Source organism: Rhipicephalus microplus, chromosome 7 (assembly GCF_043290135.1).
Source record: "Rhipicephalus microplus isolate Deutch F79 chromosome 7, USDA_Rmic, whole genome shotgun sequence".
Classification (NCBI taxonomy): Eukaryota; Metazoa; Arthropoda; class Arachnida; order Ixodida; family Ixodidae; genus Rhipicephalus; species Rhipicephalus microplus.
In genome coordinates, this window is record NC_134706.1 from 130,436,812 (window position 1) to 130,462,082 (window position 25,271).

The following is a 25,271-nucleotide window of genomic DNA, read 5'->3' on the forward strand; positions in this document are numbered from 1 at the left end:
AGTATGACATGAAGCTCAAGCCAGACGCAAAGGGAGTCGTTGTTCCAGGGAGAAGAGTTCCCGTGGCTCTTCAGGATAAAGTCAAGGCTGAGCTGCAGCACATGGAAGCCCAGGGCGTCATCGCAAAGGTAACCGAGCCAACTTAGTGAACTAGCCATATGGTAGCAGTTGTTAACAAAGACAACCTTAGAATTTGCCTGGATCCTACTGCGCTTAACAAAGTGCTACTGCGGGAGCATTACCCAATGCCAACCTTAGAAGACGCAGCATTGCGACAATTCGGCGCCAATCACTTCTCAACGCTTGACACGGCGTCAGGGTTCTGGCAAATTAAGCTAACCGAATGAAGCTCAAAATTCTGCGCGATGAGCACGCCGTATGAGCGTTATCGGTATCTTCGAATGCATTCCTTTCGGCATCTCATCAGCCCAAAAGTATTTCAAGTAGCTATGCATCGCATGCTTGAAGGCTTGCCGTGCGTAGCCGTGATAATGGATGACATATTGTCACAAAGACACAGGTACGCAGGTACAAAACAGGGCGTTTACTTTCGTAACCCAAGGGCCAGAAATGCGAACACCAGAGCACGCGCACACAAAACTACTTTGTTGTCCACCTCAGAGGCTGGCCACAATAGTTGCCAGTTTACCTTGCGTCAATTCCCCCCTTTCAAAAGCGACCATCCAGGTCGATTGACTGAGATGTTAGAGGTGATCATGAAAAAAAGTGATCATGTCAACGAAAAAATAGGCCTCCGCTGTTGTGAATAATAAGGAAAAAGTTTGAAGTGTTCATAACCCGCGGTCGTGGTACGGTTTCATCCGTACTACATGGACTACTTCTGGACGTCGACGTCTTCGGTTTAAACTGGTGTAGAAGCTTTGGAGAACTATATCGTAATTCACGTCACTGAGGAAGCGCACAACTTCGTAAGGTCCAAAGTAACGACGCAATAGATTTTCTGAAAGCCCACGATGTCGAACTGGTGCCCACACTAAAGCATAGTCACCTGGTTGATAGTGGACGTTCCTTCGGCCTTGGTTGTAACGGCGAGTGTGGATATCTTGCTGCGCGCGAATGCGGTTCCGGGCAAGCTGGCGGGCTCCCTCGGCGTTCTCGACGAAGTCGTCAACGCTGTCATTTCCGCTGGTGTTCTGGCCTACGGGGAGCATAGCGTCTAACGGTGTTGTGACGCGACGGCCATAAACAAGCTCGAATAGTGTTAGGTCTGTGGTCTCTTGCACAGCGGTGTTATTAGCAAACGTGACCTACGGCGAAATTTCATCCCACGTTTTGTGCTCTACATCAACAAACATAGATTGCATGTCGGCCAGTGTTTTGTTGAACCTCTTCGTCAAGCCCTTCGTTTCGGGATGATAAGCTGTTGTTTTCCGGTGGTTTGTGTGCGTCAGCTTGGTGACTTGTTGCCATAACTCTGCCGTAAATGCTGCTCCGCGATCGGTTATGAGAACAACAGGTGCACCATGATGCAAAACAATCTCGTGGACAAAGAATCTGGCGACTTCAACTGCAGTTTTTTTAGGCACAGCTTTGGTTTCTGCATAGCTAGTCAGTTAGTTGGTTGCGACAATTATCGTTTTATTTTCTGAGGATGACGTAGGGAATGAACCAAGAAGATCCATTCCCACTTGCTGAAATGGTGCTCGAGGTGGATCTAAAGGTTGGAGGAAACCGGCGGGCTTTGCGGATGGAACTTTACGCCTCTGACAGTCACGGCAGGTGCGGACATAGTGCTGAACAGACGAATACAGCTGTGGCTTGTAGTACTTCTGTCGGATGCGCGCTAATGTCCTAGCAAAGCCTAAGTGACCGGCCGAAGGATCATCGTGGCATGCCTGCAAAACTTCCTCACGCAGTGCCGTTGAAACGGCGAGGAGGAAAGTTTCCTGGCTGCTCTCAAGATTTCTCTTGTAGAGAACATTGTTTTGCAGGCAATACGTTGTTAAACCACGCCAGAGCCGGCGTCGGACGATAACGTCTTCTCATTGAAGAAGCTGGATGACAGGAAGTAGCTCAGTATCCTCACGTTGAAGCTCAGCCCTCCGCACCACATCGACGATGCCAAGAAACGGTAAATATTGTTCAGTGTCAGATGACGTCGGGAAAATAGGAGCACAAGGTAGGCAGTCAGCATCTGAATGCTTATGTCCTGATCGGTAGACCCCCGTTATGTCGTACTCTTGAAGGTGGAGGCTCCAGCGGGTGTTGCGGCCTGATGAATTCTGTAGATTGGCAAGCCAACAGAGCGACTGGTAGCCACTGACCACTCGAAATGGCCGGCCGTATAGGTAGGGTCGAAACTTGCTAATGGCCCAAACGACTGCTAGGCACTCTTTTTCTGTGGTAGAGTAATTAGCCTCTGCTTTTGTGAGACTGTGGCTCGCGTAAGCGATCACATGCTCTGCGCCGTTCTGCCTTTGAAATAGAATGGCTCTGATTCCTACGTTGCTGGCATTTGTGAGCATTTCCGCGTCAGCAGTGTCGTCGAAATGTGCCAGCGCTGGAGCTGTCTGCAGTCGTTTGCGTAGCTCTACGAAGGCTTGTTGTTGTTCTTCCGTCCATACCAAAGGCACATCTGGCCATGTCAGTCTTGTAAGAGGTGCTGCAATTTTTGAAAATCCTTCGACAAAACGGCGGTAGTACGCACAGAGTCCGAGGAATCGCTGGACAGCGTTCTTGTCTCCAGGACGAGGGAAATCGGCAACGGCAGCCAACTTCTCCGAATCTGGTCAAACACCCCCCGGGCTCACCACGTAGCCTAGAAACTTGAGTTCCTGATAGCTGAAGTAGCACTTTCGGGTTTGATAGTAAGGTTTGCTCTCCCTATTCCAGTGAGGACACTTTTTAGCCTTGAGAGATGCTCGTCAAACGTGCTTGAAAACACAACGACATCGTTCAAATATACAAGACACGTCTGCTACTTTAGTCCAGCTAGTACAGTGTCTATCATGCGTTGAAATGTGGTGGGAGCGGAACAGAGGCTGAAAGGCAGCACTTTAAATTCGTAGAGCCTGTCAGGAGTCACGAACGCGGTTTTCTCACGGTCGCCCTCGTCAACTTCAATTTGCCAGTACCCTGACTTTAGATCTAATGATGCAAAAACTGGGCGCGGCGTAGACGGTCTAAGGCGTCATCAATCCGTGGCAGGGGGTAAACGTCACGTTTTGTGACTTTCTTAAGCCGTCGATAGTTGACGCAAAAGCGTAGTGTGTTATCTTTTTTTCTTTACTAAGAAAACAGGTGACGCCCACGGACTTGTCGAGGGTTGATCGACTTCATCATTCAGCATTTCTTGAACTTCACGCTTATTCACCTCTCTTTTCTTCGGGGACATACGGTATGGATGTTGGCAAAGAGGCTGCGCTGACTCCTTGGTAACAATGGGGTGTTTTGTAACGGTTGTACGCTGAACTTTTGATGCTGTGGAGAAGCAGTTCGAAAATTCCCTCACAAGGTTTAGCAGCCGCTCTTTTCGTAAATCTGGCAAGTCTGGATTAACGTGAATGCGGCTTCCCAGGTCAGCACAAGCTTTTGCATGCGGTGAAGTCGTATCCAATGTGCTGATAACGAAAAAGTCAGCGATTTCACTTAGGAAAGCGACAGTAGTGCCTCTAGGGGCGTGCTGAAACTAATTGCTGAAGTTGGACAGCAGAACTCGAGAGCGTTTATTCTCTAACCGAACAAGGCATCGGGCTATGCAGGTGTTTAGTTTGAGCAGCAGTGGGATATTTGCCTCTGCAATACCTTCATGGTCGTTGAATTCATCAAAAGCGTCGCAGGCTACCAAGGTCAACATTCTACTCTTCGGCGGTAACGTGACGTCATCGTCAACAATTCTCAAAGCATTGACGTAACTGCCGTGAGGGTTGCGCGCTAAAGCGTGTGCCGTAGAAAACATCACCTGTGACTCTTTCAAATCAATCTGGGCTCTATTATCACAGAGAAAGTCCAGTCTGATAATTAGGTCCCTCGAGCAACTCGCCAGTATTACAAAATCTCCGAGATAGGTAAATCCGTGAATACTAACTCCCGCTGTGCACCGTCCCACTGGAGTGAGAAGATGGCCTCATGCTGTACGTATCTGGGACCCAGCCCACTAGGTAGAAACCTTATTCAGCCTGAAGGCAAGACCCAAGCTCATAACGGAAGTGTCTGCTACAGTGTCAACTAGCGCCATTACTTCTTCGCCGTCCACAGTTACCTTAATGTTTGATGTCACCCTTCTTCGTACCACGTTTGAGTACGTCTGTACATCTTTTCGCTGCCGTCACTGTCGTCGTAGTGGAGGATCATCCGTAGAGTCAGCGTCAGCGGCCTCACCTCCGGAGGTTGCTGAACTTCGTTTTCCCGACTTGCAAGACTGGGTGAACGGCGTCTCGGAGCGCCGCGTGAATAGGCTGGGCTCGGTGACTAGTAGCGAGCAGGCGACCACGAGCGAGGCTCTTGAGACCGATGTTCGGTATTGCGACAATTCGAGATGAAACTTTTTATTTCCAGTGGTCGCTCGCCAGGTCGTGGACGAGGGTCATTAGGCGTAAATCCACGGAGACCCACACGACGGTATGGACAAGTTCGGGAGACGTGTCCGGCTTCCCCACAGTGGAAACAAAGGAGCCTGTGGTCGGGTGTACGCCAGATGTCACTCTTTCTTGGTTTTGCTTCGGCGATGAATGGTGAGCTGCGAGGACGGAAGCCTACCTTCATTTGCGGAGCATGTCGCTCATTGGGTTAAAATACGCTGGTTGAACTACATGGAGGACGTCGCACTGCTTCCGCGTAGCTCTTCTCGACGCAGTGCCTCTGTTGTGGCGCCTCGGACGGTTGGGGAGCGTAAACGGCTTGCCGTAGCTCGGCGCGTACATGGCATCGGCTATGCCATGCTGAATGCGCCGGTTCTCGTCCGATCACCGAAGCTAAGCAGCATTGGGCTCGGTCAGTACTTGGAAAGGAGCTCGGCGCGTACCATCTCCGCAATGGAGAGCTGCTCTACAGGTGAAGCAGTCAACTGAATCTTTCGTAGCTCTTCCTTAATGATATCTCTGATAAGCTCTTGCAACGCGCAGATGTCATTGCCGAGAGTGACAGAAGTGACCTCACTTGGATGTACGCCACGGTTATACTGCCTGGCACGCTGTTGAAAGACCCACTCTATGGCAGTGGCTTCCTCATGGAACTCCGCAGGTGTCGCAGGCGGGTTTTGAATCACGCCGGCAAAAATCTCTTCTTTAACACCACGCATTAGGTGGCGAACTTTCTTGGATTCGGACATAGAGGGCTCCGCACGCCTGAATAGCCGATCCATGTCCTCTCTATAAGTCGTCACCCTTTCGTTAGGGCCTTGAACCCTTGCCTCTACAGCACGCTCCGCTGTCTCTTTCCTGTCCTCTCAGTCAAAGGCCTTAAGAAACTGCCGGTGAAACTCATCCCATGACGTAAGCGCTGCTTCATGGTTCTCAAACCATGTTTTCGTAGAGTCCTGCAGCAAGCAGTACACATAGCGTAGCTTACGCTCTGGGGTCCAATCGTTGATGACGGCGACCCGGTCGAAATGCTCGAGCCCGTCGTCGGCATCTTCAAAAGCAGCTCCGTGAAATGTCTTCGGCGTCTTGGGCTGGTTGATAACCAGGTGCGCTGGTGCTGGCACGGTGACGTTAGGCGATGTTTGATTCATAGCCCTGTGATGTTCAGGCAGCAAACAGTGCGGTGGCTAGAGTCCCAGGAGACGACGGCTGGAACGTACGTGCACAGGGGTAAGCTCGGCTGAGCTACTCGATGGACTTGCGTCAGGGGTGCTCTCAGGGGATCATCTACCGTACCCCGCACTTGCACCAGAAAATGTCACAAAGACACAGGTACAGAGGTACAAAACAGGGCATTTACTTTCGTAGCCCAAGGGCCACAAATGCGAACACCACAGCACGCGTACACAGAACTACTTCGTTGTCCTCCTCAGAGGCTGGCTACTATGTTGCATGAAAGCTTAGCGAATGCACCAGTTCTTGCTTTATTTGACGCAAAAAAAGCCAGTAACCCTCTGGGTCGACGCCAGCCAAATGGGAGTTGGCGCTGTGCTTATTCAAGACGGCCGTCCCGTCGCATTCTCCACAATTTCACAAACAAAGGCGCGGAAACGCTACGCTCAAACTGCAAAAGAAACACTGGCAATTGTACATGGTTGCGTCAAGTTTCACGATTACATCTTCAGCCAAGAAACTGTGATCATTGAGACCGATCACCGCGCCTTGGTGCCGATATTCAGCAAACCGCTTTATCAATGTCCGCTTTTCTTACAGCGCATGCGTTTCACTTTGCAACGAAATCCCATTACATTGATCGAAAAGCCAGAGAAAGAGCTCTTCCTAGCTGACGCCTTCTCTAGGTTTCCCAGAAACAGCTCATGCAAGAAGAAGCGGAGCAATTCCAAAAAAATGTGCTTGAAATTTCAGCCTCACACCAGCGCTTGAGGAATCTTCGTGCTGCAACAAATGAAGATCCTGCCCTGGTCAAGCTTCGAGTTTACGCCAAAACGAGCTGGCCTGAAAGGAGCGAGGTGCCCGAAAGTGTTCGTCAGTACTGGTCTTGCAAGGAGGAGCTGCACATGCATGATGGTCTTGTTTTTAGCAGCAACAAGGTAATTATACGAACTTCACAGAAACAAAAATATATGTTGCTGCTTCACGCTGCACACACGGGAGTTGAAAAGATGACGGCGTGGGCAAGAAACATATTGTACTGGCCAAATATATCGCGTGAAATAGAGCAATTTTGCAAAACACTGCCGCGTCTACCAGAGGTATGAACCGCGGAACGCCACAATGCCTTTTCACAGCCACGACATTCCAAAGCTGCCCTGGGAATTTGTTGGCATGGACCTATTTTACATGAAGGCCATAAATCTGCCATAACAGTGGACTTCTATTCTTTCTTTTTTGAAATCCGTTAACTCCGGCAAAGCACTGCTAGCGCTTTGATATAATGGTGCACAGAATTGTTCGCCACACATGGCTTACCGTCGCAGCTCTGCAGTGATAATGACTCGCAATTCAACGGCCAGCTTTTCAAAGAGTTCTTGCGATAACTAAGCGTTACCCATATTACGACGAGCTCTTATCACCCCCGCGTCAATGGTATCACAGGAAGCTAAAAATCTACTAAAGAAATGTTCACGCCACCCAGTGTATTTTTATACGGCGTTGCTAGAATGGCACAATACCCCAAGAGATGATGTGCTGAAGTCACCTGTACAGAGACTCATGTGACGGCAAACCAGGACTCCCCTGCCTGTGTCTAACAGCCACCTGGAACCAGAAGCGGTTACTAGAAAAGCTGTTCACAACAGGCTCCAGGAGATCAGTCAACGTCAGAAGGTCTATCACAACCGCTGAACGATAGATCTGCTGGCCCTCTCTCCAGGCCAGCCAGTGTCCGCAGACGACACCCTCCAAGGAACGTGATAGCCGGCGATTTTTCTGAAGCCAGCCAGCACGCCCCGGTCAGCAATCCTGAGAACAGAAGACGGTCGAGAATTCAGGCGCACAAGAGAGCCCCTGCGGGACAGGACAAGCCACAGCGACGAAGGCCTCAGAAAAGACAACTCTCCTCAAGAGCTTCGCCGAAGCAAGAGAGCTCGCCACCAGCCCTGTCGATACCCACAGTCTGAAAGGCACAAATAATTTGCGCTACATATAAAAGGAATATGTAACCTGGCTGAATGTGCAGCCGCTAGATAACACCCGTAATCACGTGACATGTTACGTCACGCTTCTCTTTATATAGTACTATCCCAACTACAATAATGTCGTTGTTCACCCGACGGAAAGCTTCGCTACAACAATGTCTATTTCAAACGTGTTTCGATAGTAGGTAGTGGCATTTCCACAATTCGGTGGGGAAGTTTATCTCTTGACGTAGGGATCACGGCAATGATCTTTGTATAATTTTTAATTTGGGCACAGTGATCTGACCCAGGAGAAAAATAACAGCTACAGCAACTTACAAAAGCGCGACATTTTCGGACGTACCACTCATTTTTCGTTTCGGCAAAGTGGTTGATTGCAACGCATGACACGCGCATTCATCCCCGTTTAGGTTCTTGTGCCACTTGCTACGCATTCAGTGTGCAAGCGTCCCTTTGATATTCACCTGAAAAGAAAGTTTGAAAATTTTAATAGCAGGCTCAGTTAAATAAACAGCCACAATTAAGTTCATGGTTTTACTTGAGTTTATATATTGTCACAAGCCTTTACTCCCAACCCTCTCTAGACCACGCTGAGAAAATGTCCCACAAATAAAGGATACTACTAAGATAAATATTTTTGAAATCGGCAGAAAATACTACCATTTATAAAAAAATTGCCCGCAGCTTCCCTCGGGGGAACACTGAGGAGGATGCGGACCATATAATTGGTTAACGGGGTGTTAAAGTGCGACTTACTTGGGTCGATGGCTAAATTGGTTAACGTGGTTGTAAAATGGGGTGTTAAATTGCGACTTACTTGGGTCGATGGCTAAATTGGTTAACGTGGTTGTAGGAGGGGGTGTTAATTGAGTGAACACGTACACACGTATGCGAAAGGGCGGCGCTGGTCGAAGGGACGGCGATCATTGTGTTTGTGGATTCGTTGGAATTCATTTCACCGCGACCTTGGACGTCGACGCGCCGTACAAACCAACCGACGAGCGGCAACTGAGCGAGCGAGCGCCGACCTTGAGTATATATACAGCACGACGGCGCATGCACTGTCAGCTGTTGAATGTTCTCGAAGCGCGACGCCACATGCGCGTCCACTGGAGAATCAGCAGAATTGTAGATGTCGAACGCGGTGTGTAGAGGAGGAAGGGTGCACAGATGGTGGAGGAGTGAAGCGCGCGCGGTGTGTAGAGGAGGAAGGGATGCACAGATGGTGGAAGAGTGGGCGACGGCGCGACGGCGCATGCGCGCGCGTCAGCTGTCGAATGTTCGAGAAGCGGTGCGGACGGCGCACTACAAGGCGCGAGTATAAGATGCTCCGCATCTAAAACTTCATTCGTTTTCAATATTGATGTGCAGTGAGATTTACTTGGTGCAGAATACACCACAAGAAAGAAGTATTTCTTTCAGCACATGCAAAAATTTTGTTTTGTGAGCGGAAATGACACATAAAAATTGGTCCCGTATCTCATGTTAATCTGAAAATGTCGTCGAAAGATGATAGTCTTCCTTGTGAAGAGGATGAACAAAACATTTATTTGATGTTCTGCGCAAGAAAATTGGTGAATGGTATTCTGGAGGCACTGCGTTACAGTGCCTAGAGCGTGCAGCGGAGGCAATCGAGCGTATCAAGTCACGTCACAAGTAAGACATGAGCGCTATCTGGCAGTTTTCTTGGAAAACGGAACCCGCTGCTCTGAAACGGTCGTGCGCGCCCGTCTAAGAGGCGACGCAAGGTGACGGGTAGGTGCCACCACCGTGTCGTCTCCACAAAGCGTTGAAAACACTTGCCTTTTCGTGCAAGCGTTGCATGATAAGCACAGCGTAATAAGCGCTACGGTCCTTAAAATTACTTATGTATGCCTTTTCTAGTAAACGACGCACATAAAGAATATATACGCGTTGTTATGGTGCCTTAGATATGCGCAATTACTGCTTTTCATTTGACAATCGCACAAGTATGAACGCTGAATCTTGAGCCAGCATTGGTGGGCTCTGAGCATGAGGTGGGCCGTATAGCGTACCGACTCGTGTTGTTCATAGTACCCAGTCCCGGTAAAATTGGACAAAAAAAACAAATGTACAGACAGACAGACCAAAATTTTCGCGTCGAAGGTCTCCAAAAAAAGACCATCGTCTTTATTAAAAAATAGTTTTCTAAGTTGTTGTGGCTCGCCAGGAAGCAATTGCATAACCATTCCAAGTATACTGCAGCGATGTAAAAGCTGTAATGTTATTTAAGACATTTTTGTGTAACGTAAATGCATGTGAACATGATTCGGCGCCGCTTTGTTGGTGTAGTTCAGCTGTTCACATTACCATTGTTGTTGTGTCCTCACTTTCCGATTCCATAACCTGAATCATTTCATCGCCTGTCGCAGGTGTTGCGAAGTCGAAGATAATATGAAAAAATACCCTGGCTTAAATTTTTATACAGTGGCTTCATTTTTCAAAAACAGATGCGTACAATACAGAAGGTACGAAAGGGCTTACAAGTGGTGAAACTAAAAATAAACCCACTCTTTTTTATCAATAAGCATACACAATATATAAGAACACGTAGGCGTAAGGCCATCCAGCACGCCAGTGAACCATGGGTAACACTGCCTGTTGCAACATTTTGAACTTTTTAACTATCATTCTTTTAGTCACAATCCTGCCAGAAGAAAGAAGACGTCTATTTGTTTTAGCGGGAAATCCTTCGAATGGTCCCAAACATCCATCACCGTTTGCAAATCGTGGTCCTAGTTTTCCTCCTTATCCCACTTATAATCGACTTCAAGCTACCACTCGCTCTACAACTCGTTCTACTACAGCTCGTTGCAAGACTGGAGGAGGATTCAGTATGTGTTTTTCAAGTTTTTTTGCAATCAAGTGTATTGCTATATGTATTCTACTAATGAGGCTTTACCAATCCACCGCACGAAAGACAACTCATTAACTGTTGAAATTTATCTGTACGAACAGCTTGAAAAATTAAGAGCTTACCTAACAATCAAATGCACGAGAAGATATGCAGGATCAAGAAAAAAAATTCTGTATTTCTGATGCAGGCGATGGATTTGGGGAGTGAGTGAAAGAATTTCATTGGGTCCACAATAGACGCAAGCTAGCGTCACCTTGCTAGGCCCACTCGGGGATGGTCAGCTTGAACTTGGCCACCTCGCGCGGGCCCTCTGGGCGGCCAGAGAAATCTTTTTGTGGCACGCTGTTTAACAATATTTGATAATTATAAGGACCTAGTTACAGATACAAGTGTTTATCCGCTATCAGGCTGTACAAAATATCAACGCATCTTTATGAGAGATTGTCATTCGTTCCCCAAACATTTTGTTGAAATCTTTATTTAGGAAAAACTCTAAACACCTCCTATAATAACATTTTTACTATTTATGATACCAATACCACTAACAAGTAATATTGCTAAAGATAATTTGATTATTATTATCATCAATGATACAATTAGTAGCATTGTTGTTATAGTTTAACATTTCAGAATCTGTATATTATGATGAATGACCGTAGTGCATAACTCAAGCTCCGGAACGTTTGACACCTGGGGATCCTTAACATACACATAAATCTAATCAAACGGGTTCCCAGAATTTCGATTCCACCGAAAATGCGGGCGCGGTGGCCAAGAATGGAGATAACAAGCAATCAACGTGACAATCAAATATTCTACATGCGAACTACACTAGTGCCTGAATCTACGTTGAAACAGCCCCGGTTCAGCATGTCACACCGCAAAGCAACAGTTGATACTATCAGCTGTTACATCACGAACCAAAAGTATGAAATTGCACCTGTCCTAGTAATGCGTCTGCTGATGAATGAATACGTGAATCCAATCTGAACTCCTGATAAACGCTGCAATTTTGTTGTTAGAAAAGTTTAGTCACTTTCATTTGGTCTCGTTTTTCAAGATATTGTGATCACTCCATGCTGACTTCTGCGTAGAGCGGCGAAAACCGAGGGCTCCAAGTTCGAAATAACGGTCATGGATACCAACTTGTTCGATTGGTGGGGTGTTTTTTCTTCATTAAAGTGGAGAAAGTTTTGTCAAGACCAGGCCGTCATTTGGTAATTAAAGTACAGTCAAATTAACCTCATTTGAATTATTAACCTGTTACTGCATTTTCTTCATGCATTTATCTTAAAAGTGTTTCACTGCACCATCAATACAGATTGCAAGCTCCTTTTTCACAATTGCTGCGGTTCCGAAATACGCTTTAACCAGGCCTATTTTTCAGGCAAAAGAGGGCAGTTAGTCACTTGAGGATATGTCTTGGCAGCAGCACGGGTGTTTGACAGCATACCATCTAAAAGGGGCAAAGCTCGATAGTCTGTGGGTCGTTCCTGTAGTGAAAGAGTAATGTAACCGACACGCGCCAGGTAGCAGATGCATACACACTGCCATTTTATTAGACGTTCCACAAATATATACAAGCACAAGGGCACAGTGTTGCCAACCCTATAACGGAAACCGAAACTGCAGGTTAAAACACTTTTGCCTCCCTCATTTATTTTAGGTTTTGTGAAGGTGCTATTACGTTAGTATATATTAGTATAGGTTAATCGCGCCCACATACACACCACTACATACACCTCAATGCATATATACATAAAATACACTCAACATATACTCACCATTTTACTTATACACATGCCAAAATATTGAATACATTATGCACAGAGTTACAGCAATATCGATCTATTTATTCATTCACAGTTATTAATCATATCAGTCTGGTGGCCGTCTATCTCGGTGTGGCTGAATGCTATGACCATGTGAACACGGCACCACAGGTTCTTCTGCAGAGTTGAGGGATAGGCGTGAGGCAGTTTCTGAAGCAGGAAACTGTCCGGTGGCTTATCTCGTTGGCGACCCGGAATCGTAGTCTGCACTAGGCACAGATTGCACTGCGGGGTCTTGCCTTCGCGAACGCTGGCTGCCATGTTGCAGCGAGAAGTGTCACATCCAAGTAATCGTGATCGAACGACGATTCATGCCCTGCAGACTGTTGCTGACAGCCATTGTGGCCAGGGCGCCGAGCAGGCACTTTGCACAGCTTTGCTGCGTTCCATTTTTCGCCACCAGCGAGAATGAAGGATGCTGGGCCACACTGCCCGATTACTTTGCTTGGTTCCGGGAAGGATATGTCACCCTTGAATGAAAGCGATTGATTCTCCAACCGCACTGTGTCTCCAACTACCATTGTGGTCGGTGCCTGCTTGTCATCGGAGAGAATGACGACGAAGTGATTCTGGCATAGAACACTGCTGTCAGTATCTGTAATTTTTAAAGTTTTTGTTTGGCTTTGTGAAAGACGCCGTTCCAATGACACTGGAGATGGACGTGGATTCACCTAAGCTTCCACCGAAACCATCGACGTCACCTGCAGCTTCCACGAAAAAGCGTACGGGCCATCCGAGTGATGCCGAGAGCAAGGACACGCTGATTTACTCTACGGCCAGCGACGAAAGCTTCGAGGAAGGCGGCTTCGGGCCTGTGACAAGGCAGCAGCCAAAAGAAGACTAGTGATGCCATCTCCATTAACAAGTAAGAATGCTACGAAGACGGGAAAGCCTACGATATACACAATACTGTTTGTGCCGGTCGATGCGGCTCAAAGTCTCAACCGGCTCAATCGTCAAGCTACGTCTAGGTCTCTTGAGGAACTCGCCCAGGGACAGATCGCGTATGTGCGGATGAATGACCGCAAGAATATCCTCGCCATAGACGTCACTCAACGAAGCACATTGGAAGTGTTGAGCAACGTCAATATGTTGGATAACATCAATGTTCACTCATACATACCTGATGGCCGCGACTCTACTGCGGGCGTCATTTACGATGTCGACATTTCCATTAGCGAAAGTGACTTTGGTGCGCTCATAAAACCAGTGTCTACAGAACTTACCATACTGGAAGCCAGTTGCTTTTGCAAATCACGCTGCGTAAAGCTCGTGTTCAAGGGAGGCAGCCTTCCATCGCAAGTCAAGGTCGGCCATTTTCGACACACAGTGGTACCCTTCGTACCGAAGCCCCTTCAATGCCAAAAATGTTATAGATTGGGACATATCAGTGATGTTTGCACAAACCTGGCTGTGTGCTCAACATGCTCAGAATCACATAGTGCAGACGCTTGCTAGGCAGAACTTCGAAAATGTCGAAAGTGGCATGGCCCTCACGACGCATCGTCGAAAGATTGCGCAAGCATGAAAAAGAAAATTCAAGTGTTTAGGCAAATGGTCCTGGACGGTTCAACTCACAGGGAGGCCGCTGCCAAAGTACGACACCGGCGGTCTTGTCACCGGAAGCCCCTGAGGAGACCCAGTGCCGAAGCAAGGACTGCACCTATCAAATTATCACCAGCATACCAACTGAAGTGTCCAGACAGGCCGACGACAAATCATCCAAGCAAGACAAGAGCATCACCGGCTCGCCTGCAGCATGGCCAGCGCTGCCAATGTTAGACCCGCCGTTTGAGCCACCGCATCGCTCGTCTACAATCACTTCGGAACAAAAATGTGGTGATAGTCGCGATAAGGAAATCGTAGCCATGGTAAAGGCCCTCATGAATACCAATCGTATGCTCCTCACTCCATGCTCCTCCATTTGTATACTCCTCACGGATGCTGAGAGTGCACTTCAGTTAGTGGATACGCTGAAGCCGGTGATATCAAGTCTGGAAAGGCACCATGGCTCCTTCTCTGCAAGCCTTTCGTAAAGAAGTCAAAGGAGCTTCGACTTTTCAGTTGAATGCCCGAGGCCTCAAGCACCGTATTTCTGATATTCGACAATTTGAGTTTAAAAACCCGTTTCCAAGTATTGTCATCTGGGAACCACGGCTACACAATTCAATACGAATATCCAGGTACGAATCCTTCAAGTCCGCTACCTGCAACGAACAGAGTAAAGTCATTGCATATATCAGATGCAACCTTACCTATATCGAACACTTTGTAGCACCTCACCATGACAACCATTATGTCTGCTTGACAGTAAAACGTAGAGACCTCCATTTCACGCTAGTAGTCGCATATATAACACCTTCAAGTCGTTTTGAACCTCAAAGACTACGTGCACTGTTAACAAGCACACCTGGACCATGGATCATCACTGGAGATTTCAACGCTCACCACCTACTATGGGCAAGTCAGAAGATAGACCTTCGAGGGAGGCAAGTATTCTCCTTTGCTCTGGAACAGCAGCTCCTTTGTTTAAACGACGGAAGCCCAACGTTTCTACGAGGAACGACATACAGCAGCTGCCTTGACTTGACATTTGTGTCACGAAGCCTGAATGTAAAGGTTAAGTGGTTCGCAGACTATAAAACTCATAGAAGCGACCACATACCAACTTATTTAAAAATCAAGAGCCTGGATAAATCACAAATCTACAATACTTCGACTCGCATTGACTGGAGAAAGTTCAGGTCACTGACGGAAGAGAGGTGTCAAAAAATTAAGCGCCTCCTCTTGACACCCTCGAGGATATGATTAGAGGTGCTGCTCAAGAAGCGACTTATCATATTGAACCTACTTCAAAGTATTGTCAACAAGAAGCGGAATTGGAACGGCTCAGAGCAATCCGTCGTGTTGCAGAACGAAGATATAGGCGCACTGACTCTATTCACGAGGCGCCTACAGAAAAAAATTCAGCGGCGAATCGATTCACTTTAATCCTTAAGTGAAAATCTCTGTGCGAATCGTTGGATCCACACAAGCCTTTGACACAGACATGGAGGATCGCTCGTAGCCTACGAACATCGCCACATAAACAGCGTTCTTTCAAGTTTCTTTCTCTCCACCAAGGCCCCACTGAAATTCAAGTAGCATAAAATTTCTGCATGAAAGTTGGTGGCGAGGCGTCCGCGTGCACCACGCGTCGCCTAAAAAACGCCCCAGTCTCCAGAGATTCAAGAATGGACACATTGTTTTTCTCTAGATGAACTGCAAGCGGCCTTGACAGCATGCAAACAATCTTCATCGCCTGGATCAGATGGGATCACGTACATGGCTCTTTGCACTCTCGGTGAAGCAGCTCGACGGGCCCTTCTATCTGTGTACAACGACTCATGGAGCAGCGGGTTTGTCCCTCATTCGTGGAAATCCAGCCACCTGGTCCCTGTGCTTAAACCAGGCAAATCTCCTCTGAACTTGACCTCTTATCGCCCCATGGCACTTTCCGGCTGTTTCGAAAAAGTGATGGAGAGGATTATTTTGACTCTTCTAGCGTAGTACCATGAGCACCACGAGGTATACCGTGACGCTATGACGGGCTTTCAGCGTGGGCGGTCCGCAATTGATAACGTTATTGACCTAGTCTCGTCTATGCAGCATCAAAAAGGCTGAAACGTTCATCTGCGGCGTTGTTCTTGGACGTGAAAGATGCATAGGATAATGTGTCACATGAAGCCCTTCTGGATGTCATGGAAAATATTGAACTAAGCGGTCAGGTTCACCAATGAATCGGCAGCAATTTTGACGGCAGAACTTTCTTTGTATAGACGGAGAATGGCACAGCAACGCATCATTGCATATGTCGTGGTCTACCTCAAGGTGGTGTTCTTAGCCGCACACATTTCAATCTAGCGCTCCTCGGTCTGGTTGATGCACTTCCAGAATCAGTTCATCCATCAATATATGCAGATGAGGTCTGCATCTGTGCGTCAGGCATAACACACCATCATTTACGTGGCCGGCTTCAGAGAGCGCCTACACTAGCGACAAAGTACCTGGAAGAACGAGTACTAGAGCTGTTATCAGAGAAGTGCTCGCTTATAGCATTCACGCATAAGGTGACGAGTCCATATGTTATTAAAATCAACGGACACACATTCAACTACGTGAATACCCACCGATTTCTCGGAGTTATAGTTGATTGCGACCTGTCGTGGAGCCTTCACATCGCCCACATGAAAACAAAACTCACCATGATCACCCACGTTCTGAGGTTTCTTGCTGGTAAAGCGTTGGGTGCATCGGTACGGGCAATGCTTCAACTTTACACTGTTCTGTTCCTCGGTTATATGCGCTACAGCTACCCGTGTTTTGCGGGATCCGAAGAACAAACTTGCGCGTCGTCCAGTCGATACAAGCCCAAGCACTGCGAATATGCCTTGGTCTCCAGAGATGCGTGTCTACAGCAGCGACAGTCATCATTGTGCGTGATTATTCAGTGAACGCACACATCCGCAAAAACGCTTTGAGAATGCACCTAAGTCATTTGGCTCAGATTCCATCACACCACCTCACCTCAATTCGAATTTCTAGGCCCCACTCAGCGTTCAGCGCAACTGTAGCTCAGCATTGCGCAGTGCTTCCACTGCACTTCACGCAGGCAGCATGGCCGCCGATACCATTGGGGTGCCTACACCCACTCAAAGCCCTTCTTGCTATTCCTGGCATTCAAAATAAGAAAACGTCGTCGCATCTAGCCCTGAAACAACCAACATTACTCTTCCTGCAAGAAAATCACAACGAACGCCTTCACATTTACAAGGAAGGCTCTGTGTCTTCAGTAAGCTCAACAGGGGTGGTGGTTATTCCAGCGAGGCACATCACAATGAAATTCCTGTCATCGCATTTGACGTCATCGACAGCTGCAGAACTCGCTGCCATACGTGCAGCTCTGGAGTTTAGAGTTGAAGAACCTTCGGGAACTTGGTCTATCTTCTCGGACTCGAAGGCAGCTCTTCGATGTCTTATGTCACCCTTTCGCCATAGACCTAATGAACAGTTAGTGGCTGAAATAAGGCTTTTTCATCACCAGGCCACAGAGAAACAGCGCAACATAGTGTATGAGTGGATACCAGGTCATTGCGATATATATTACAATTACCGCGCAGATGAGGCTGCTAGATATGTGCACGATGGTACCCAACACACATCAATCCTGTTATAAATAACTGACGCAGCTGCGACACTTCGTTCGCTTGCACGTGATCTCACACTGGCACAGTGGAACTCAACATAATTCACAAACGCGCACCTGCATAACTTGGATCCCGATCTGCAGCTTCGTCTTCCCTCAGGGATATCTCGAGCTGAGGAGACTTCTCTGCCGCCTGTGGCTTGGAGTGGCCTTGACGAACGCATACTCTTATCTCATTGGAATGGCCAGCTCTTCTACATGCACGTACTGCAGCAGCGAAGAAACCATCGTGCACCTTCTATGAGAGTGCACCCATTTCAACGCGCCAAGACAATAACTGACTGCAGCTCTGGATAGACTGAATGATCGGCCTTTGTCGGAATAAGAGATTCTTGGTATGTGGCCGAGCCCATGCTCAGCCCAGACGGCTTTGAAAGCTCTGCTACGCTTTTTGCGGACAACTGGCCTTTGAGACAGACTTTAGTGTCTTATACTCTTTAATGTTGCCTTTCCTCTTTCGGTCTTTTTTGTAATTTCTCTCTTTCTTACTATTCGCAACTTTTGTATTTATCATTTTTTATTCTCCTCACCCTTTTCTCCAGCACAGTGTAGCCAGCCGTTCTATGAACTGGCTAACCACCCCGTCCTTCCGCTTAAACTTTCCTTTTCCTCCTCCTCCTCCTCCTCCTTCATTGTGGTCGCTTTTGTAGTTTGTCTTCTCCTTTTCTAAGAAGAGCCCTCATTGGTTCTACCATATCAGCCAAGTGTGGCACAAACTTGGCACAAACCAACCCAAGAAAGGAATGGAGTTCAGCGACATTTCTTGGTACTGGGGTTCGCACACGTGCGCGGACTTCTCGGGACAGTGGCGAAATACCACAAGATATCACATTGTGGCCCGAGAACTTAGCTCCTGAACTCTACCCCACATTTATTGTTGAGTTCAGACCTGCGTCTTTGATACGCTGTAACACTGCGTCTAAGTTCTTAAGGTGTTCCTCAGCCGATTTGTCGAAAATAATGACATTTTCCAGGTAAAAGAGGACACCCGCACAATTGCGAAGGATTCAAGACATCATACTCTGCAAAGCAGCCGGTGCTGAGGCTAGCGCAAAACATACACTCTTGAAGTGGTAGGGCCCTTCGTGTGTAATAAAAGCTGTAAAGTCCCAACTCTCCGGATCCAGGAGAACTTGGTGGTAGGCAGACGCTAAGTTACGAAAAGTGCGTGGCACCCACCAAGGCGCGAAGTAACTCATCCACGTGAGGCAGCGGGAAGCTGTTCGGAACATGGCCTAGTTAGGTTCACGTAAACCTACACAGAGCCTAATACTTTCATCTTTCTTTCGAATGGCTACAATAGGGGACACTCATTATGACGCATCGATACGTTCAACGATGTTCAAACTTTCCAAGCGCTGCACTTCACAAGACTCGCATGGTCGTAACGTTAGAGGAAGCCGGTGAAGTTTTGATGCTACTGGCAGAGCACCCGCACGTGTCCTAATTTTGTGAACAAAACCTTCTGCCAGACCGAGCTCATTTGTGAACAGAGAGCAAATCATTTGCTGAAGTGCTGATGGCAGCTGTATGAATGAATTTATGGGCATATCCGAGATACTTCGGCGTTAAGTACCGTGCTGATTTGAAAACACTGCAGCTCAGACCCTTCAATGCGCAGCTCCAAAGCCTTAATACCATCCAGGCCAACGATACAGGCAGCCTGTTCGACGACATAAGACAAACGTTCTGTGCTGCAATTCTCGAAAAACACCTCAAAAAAGGAGCAGCCTCGAACCTAAATTGGTCTTTTGGAATAATTCAGGAGCGTCACACGTGAAACCGAAAGAAGCAGCACACAAGCGAAATGTTGGTCAAACACCTTGCCTGAAAGAATGGAAATGAAAGAGCCAGAATAGTCTAATAGCTTCATAGCGACCTGCCCGACTTCAACGTTAATGTGAATTCCAGAAGTAAAAAGCTATTGAACCACAAAAACTTCTACGGTTTCATCCTGCGACGGGCTACCTACTGAAACCTTGTGAACAGTTGCCTGCAACTGCTTCGGGTTGGAAACATTTTTGAAATGTTCCATACGGTGGTAATAGAAGCACTTTTCCCCTTTAGCTGAGGAGCGTTTCCAAGAAGGGCCATGCTGCTTAAAACCACATCTGAAGCAGTGCGAAGAAGTTGATTGATTGATATAGGGGGTTTAACGTCCCAAAGCCACCATTTGATTATGAGAAATGCCGTAGTGGAGGGCTCCAGCAATTTCGACCACCTGTGGTTCGTTACGTGCACCCAATTCTGAGCACATGCGCCTATAGCCTTTTCGCCTCCATCGAAAATGCAGCCACCACAGCCGGGATTCTATCACGTGACCTGCGGGTCAGCAGCCGAATACCTTAGCGACTAGACCACCGTGGTGGGGCCGATGCGCAGAAGTCACTAGTTTCTGTGAATTTGATAGAGAGTGCTGTCGAAATGGGGGGGGGGGGGGGCGGGGCGCCTCCAGACATAGGTGCCTTATCGCGTTGACTGAAAGTGCGAGCACGCAGCCATGAACTCGGTGTCTGCGACGATAAATTTTCTTTTGAACCCAACTGGGCTGATACAGGTTGCACAGAACCAGAAAATTCCTTCATTTCGACTGCTGCCTGCTCGATTTCACTCGCGAGAGCAACTGCCTTGTTGAACGAAAGCGAAGAAGCTTAGAAGTGTGGTAGCTTAGGCTAGTTGGTATGACATGACGATAGTTATAGCAGGAGAACAGAACGACGAGTCTGTCGTGTCCTTCTTGCATCTGTGTCGTCGTTCTGTTCTCGCGCTACTACTGTCGTCGAAGAACCTTCCTGCAGAAGGCGTTCCCTGATACGATGCCAGGACACACCGGCAACAAACTGGTAACGTAATGACCCTTCTTGCGGCGTAAATGAGCACATTGCAGCAAGCTCTGTTAGCGCGGTCATGTATTCTTGAATATACTCGCCTGGGAACTGAATTTGACGGCGGAATCGGTGGCACTCAACGACCAGGTTATAGGTGGCATCTAAGTGCTTAGCCAGTGCCGCTACCGCGAACTCATACACGTCGGACGTAGTTCCAGTCCCTTCTTTCTCCTCTGTCTTTACGGGCACCTGCAAAACAGACAGGGTAATTAAAACACGTTGACCTTTGGCTCCCAAGAAATGTAGTAGAATAGCCTCGCGTCATTCTGGAGAAAACTTTAAAGCACCGAACTTTGAACATGTGGTGCCATCGGGACCATGACTGCATGGGGTGACCCGGTGTCGGTAGAAACGGTTTCAGTGGGGCGATGCCGGTGAAATTCACTTGGAGGCGTATCAGACGGTGTTCAAACACTCCTCGCACTTCTAGTGAAGGAGTAATGTGACCGACACGCCCCGGGTAGCAGCTGCATACATACTGCTGTTTTATTAGACGTTCCACAAATATATACAAGCACAAGGACACAGTGTCGCTAACCTAAACACTGAAACCAAAACTGCAGGATACAACAGTTTCCTTCTCTGGGTGTACTATGTAGCCCCCTCTAGTTCATGACTTGCTCAATAGATGGCGTTGTGTGTATGTCCGTGAGAATATTATCACTTAATAGCGTCAGTGGTTTTCACGCCATATACACGGAGTGGATGATGATGAGTGAGGCGCAGCCTCCGTCCGTCCATATATGTGTTCAACCCTCCGTGCATGCGTCCGTCTATTTATGCACCCATCCATTTTTCTGTCCGTGCCTGCTTCCGTCTGTCCATCTGGCAATCCGTTCATGCGTTCATCTGTTTGTGCTTCCGTCCATCGGTGCGAACGTGCTTCCATCCATTAGTCCGTGCTTCTGTCCATCTATCTGTCTGTTCGTCCGGGCTTCTGTCCTTCCGTCCGCGCTTTTGATGTCTGTTCGTCCATCTGTGTATCTGTCCGTGCTTTTGTTCATCCATTCGTCCGTCCGTACATGCTTCCGTCCATGTGTACGTCCATGTGTCCTTTCGTCTTTCCGTCTGCCCATCGAACTATGCAACCATGCTTCTTTCTATCCGTTCGTGCTTCCGTCCATCGGTTCGTTCTCCCTTCCGTTCGCCCATTCATTCGTGCGTCCATCAGTTCGTTTGTGCTTCCGTCTGTCCATCGGGACGGATGGATGAATGGATACACGGACGGACGCTTCACACCTTTTATTATTTTCTCCGTGAATCTTCAGTGATTTTCTGCAGTTGGTTAAAATGTCTGTATGCAGTTTGCAGATTTGTACACACCTGGCGCGAGTGCATGTTTTTAGCGATCATGCCGGGCCTCGTCTTCCGAAATTTGCCGTTAAGGTTTTTCAGCGTCTCATAACAGTGGTCCGCAATGGAAGCTCTACTGTCAGACATGAATTCGCAAAACAATAAGCCAATATTGTCACCATAGGTGCTCGTCATAAGTTTGCCAGCCGACAGCACTTGTTTGAAATTTATCGGATTTGGCGAGTCTGCTTGCATCCACAGGTTGCATTGTTGCATCACTTACGGTGCCTTTTAATCTACTCATGTGTCGTCCCCAGCGATTTTTTGGCCATTTCTTCTTTATGAATAAATAAATTCAGGCATTGTTAAAACACACTGCTCTTGGTGGTATTCTGACAGAAATCTGCGAACACACCTTGCACAAACCTCCATCATCAACATCACTATCATCATCAGCCTCACCATGCTTACTGCAGGACAAAGGCCTCTCCGATGTTCGAGCAGTAAAATTTGTTTCGTGCTTGCTGCTGCCACTTTACACCCGCGAACTTCCTAAATTCATCTGCCTACCTAAGTTTCTGTCTCCTACTCACCTGCTTGCCTTCTCAGGGAATTCAGTCTGTTACCCTCAATGACCAACAGTTATCTTGCGTTCATGTTACATGCCCAGACCATGGCCATTATTTCTTCTCTATTTTAACGATGATATCCTTAACTCTGTTTCTTTCCCTGACCCACACTGCTTTCTTCTTGGCTCCTAAGTTACACCATCGTTTCTTTTTCTGTGTTGTCGAAAGTTTGTCGGAAAAAAAGTTTTAGGACACTACTGTCCTCGGCGCGCAAAGCATTGAGAGTGGTGATGCACTTCTTGCGGGCAAGTGGTCTTCGAGACAGGCTGTAGAGAGCGTCATGAATCATACTGTCGTTCTTCTCTCATCACGTCGATGTTTGCCACCACCACCGGTGGCCGTAACAACTATCACAAGAAATGAGAAAATTAAAACAAAAAATATTCAAGATGGAACCAGGTACAAACCTGGGCTGATTCCGGCCAGCATTCTACCATTGCGCCATGCAACGAAGGTTAAAACCTGGGTTCTCTTTATTCCAGCCCAGTATTTTGCCGCTCAGCCATAAAACGCAGATTCGAGCATTAGTCCTCGCCGTGCAAACCCAGTACTCTTCCACTGAGCCATCATGAATAAAGATGCCAATATGTGTCCTCTCCGTGCCAGTAAATGTTCTACCACTCTGCAATGGAAAGAAGGTTCCAACCTGCGTTCTCTCTGGGTCAGCCGAGTAGTTTACCAACCAGCCGTGGAACAGATGTTCAAACCTGGGTCTTCTCCGTGCCAGCCAAGTATTCTACCAATTAGCAATGACAGTTACAAAGTCCCCTGCGCACAAATACCCTGCACAAGTGTTGTGGATGGAAGGAAGTGTTTAACTTACGCAATATAACATGGTAAAAGAGAATATTATCAAGGCATGACCTAGAGTGCAACCAGACGCCATGCAATCTGAGTTGAATTACGAGTGAATCGTTAAAAGAATATAACGCATAACAAAGAGTTCAGTCATAATTCTTCCTTGTTTTTAGCCATGGAATCAATTAATGAAATACCGGGTACCTTCGAAGTATCGTTTTATTAGAACCCCAAGTGACTTTGCAATGGGTTCTAGAAATGATGCTTTTTTCAACTGGTGCGACTCTGTTGTGCTTCCGGTGCAGGTTTTGGGATATTTGTTTAAATAAGTATAAATAGAACTTCTGGTGCCTAAATATAAGCTTGACCTTCCTACTATGCAAAAATCGTCGTTAATTTGGACAAACTATTCGCTGTAACTATTCACGCTTGAGTACACACGTGTTGTATGCCTCACCAGAAAATGAGAAAATAATGACACTATGTTTGAACAAATTAAACATGAATATCTCAGTTTGATTTTATGGATCTTGCCTCATATATACACACAATGTTATTTCTATTCCAGAATGGGGGTAATCAAGCAAACAAGAAGCAGCGTTTTCTGTCAATGTGTATGACTTATATGCCTCGAAGTCCAAGAATTTTATATGCAGTCAAGCAGATGAATAGGAAGAGCCAGAACGTGAATAGTATATGATACCTACGGTTGTGTATTTGACAACTTCACATATGCATTCCTGTAATATATGCAGCTGAAAGGCACAACCTAACAACAAATAGTACAGCAGTACCTGTACTGTGCCTAAGAAGCGAAATCAGTTACACACTAAACGCCGTCAACAGTCTACTTCTACACTTTGTTTATTGACGACTTCGCTTTACTAAAACATATTGGCAAATTGAACATCCAGAAAATGTTTAGAACGCCATTAGCGTGAAAAAAATAAACTATGTTTTGAAGAATCGCAGCTTGACTTTTATTTCATACACTAAATAGTGCAGAACTAAACATATCTTCTAACACTAGATCTTTCTTCAAGAACAAAGCTTGCCCTTCTGTCTCTTTTCACTAAAGTTTTTTTACAAACCCGGAAATAAAAACTGAGTGCCTCACGCCACCTACTTACAGGTGCTCATGAATCGACCACAACGTAACGATCCGAGTGGCATCTTAGCAAATGAACATTTTTTATTTCAATTCATTCCTACGAAATAAAGCTCATAAATGCAACCTACTCACTGCCTCCGTCAGCAACAAACGTAGTCATTAATCATTTAATGCTGCCGTGCTTGCATTGCCCATCGTACACGTACAACCTCTTTTCCCGAACACCGTTAACCATTCAGATTATTTTAGGTGAACTAATAAAAATAATAAATACATAGGTAAATAAATTAATTCCTCTGTTCAGCTCTAGGTACACCAGTTTCTTTACCAACTTTTTACGAACCACACACGCGATAAGTACACACACACATTAGGTTTTCCGAAAAGGCTGACATGCTACCATCGATAAAACATCCTGCAAAATTTTTTCAACCCAGTGCCTCAGAATAGTCACAAGGCTTCAACACATCGTACAAAAAACGTGGCTGATCCCTGTCTCGAGGAATCAGAAAAACTCGAAAGTGAAACATCTTTTCACAGAGGTAGTTCGACGTTTATAGTGCATTGTTTTGCGACAAGGCCGAAGGAATAACTGCTACAGCAACAAATTGCTGTCACGGGAAGAACGGCAAGCAGCAGAAGCTCCAAAATAGCAGCACCCACCTCAAGGAGAAACCACGCACAAAATGGGCATACACATGACGAGCGAGGACTAACAACTTTTACAGCTCGACACTTAAAGCGCACAGTTTAAGCAGTAAGTACGGTGCACGAAATGAACGAACAATTATACGCATTGCAAACGTGAACTATGGCAGTTCTGTCGTCTTTTTGTGTGAGCAGCCTACTCCTTACGTTAGTGTGGCAGCGAGCGAAGTGACCTCACCTTTCCCCACTC

The 25,271-nt window shown here is 46.9% G+C and overlaps 1 long non-coding RNA gene across 1 annotated transcript; it reads left to right on the forward strand.

The window, feature by feature from the left end:
* The first annotated feature begins 10,281 nt into the window (after positions 1-10,281).
* Positions 10,282-24,233, forward strand: LOC142767075 (uncharacterized). The gene is made up of 2 exons (XR_012884740.1): positions 10,282-10,554; positions 23,831-24,233. It is a non-coding gene; the product is annotated as an uncharacterized LOC142767075 (long non-coding RNA).
* Positions 24,234-25,271: the final 1,038 nt, after the last annotated feature.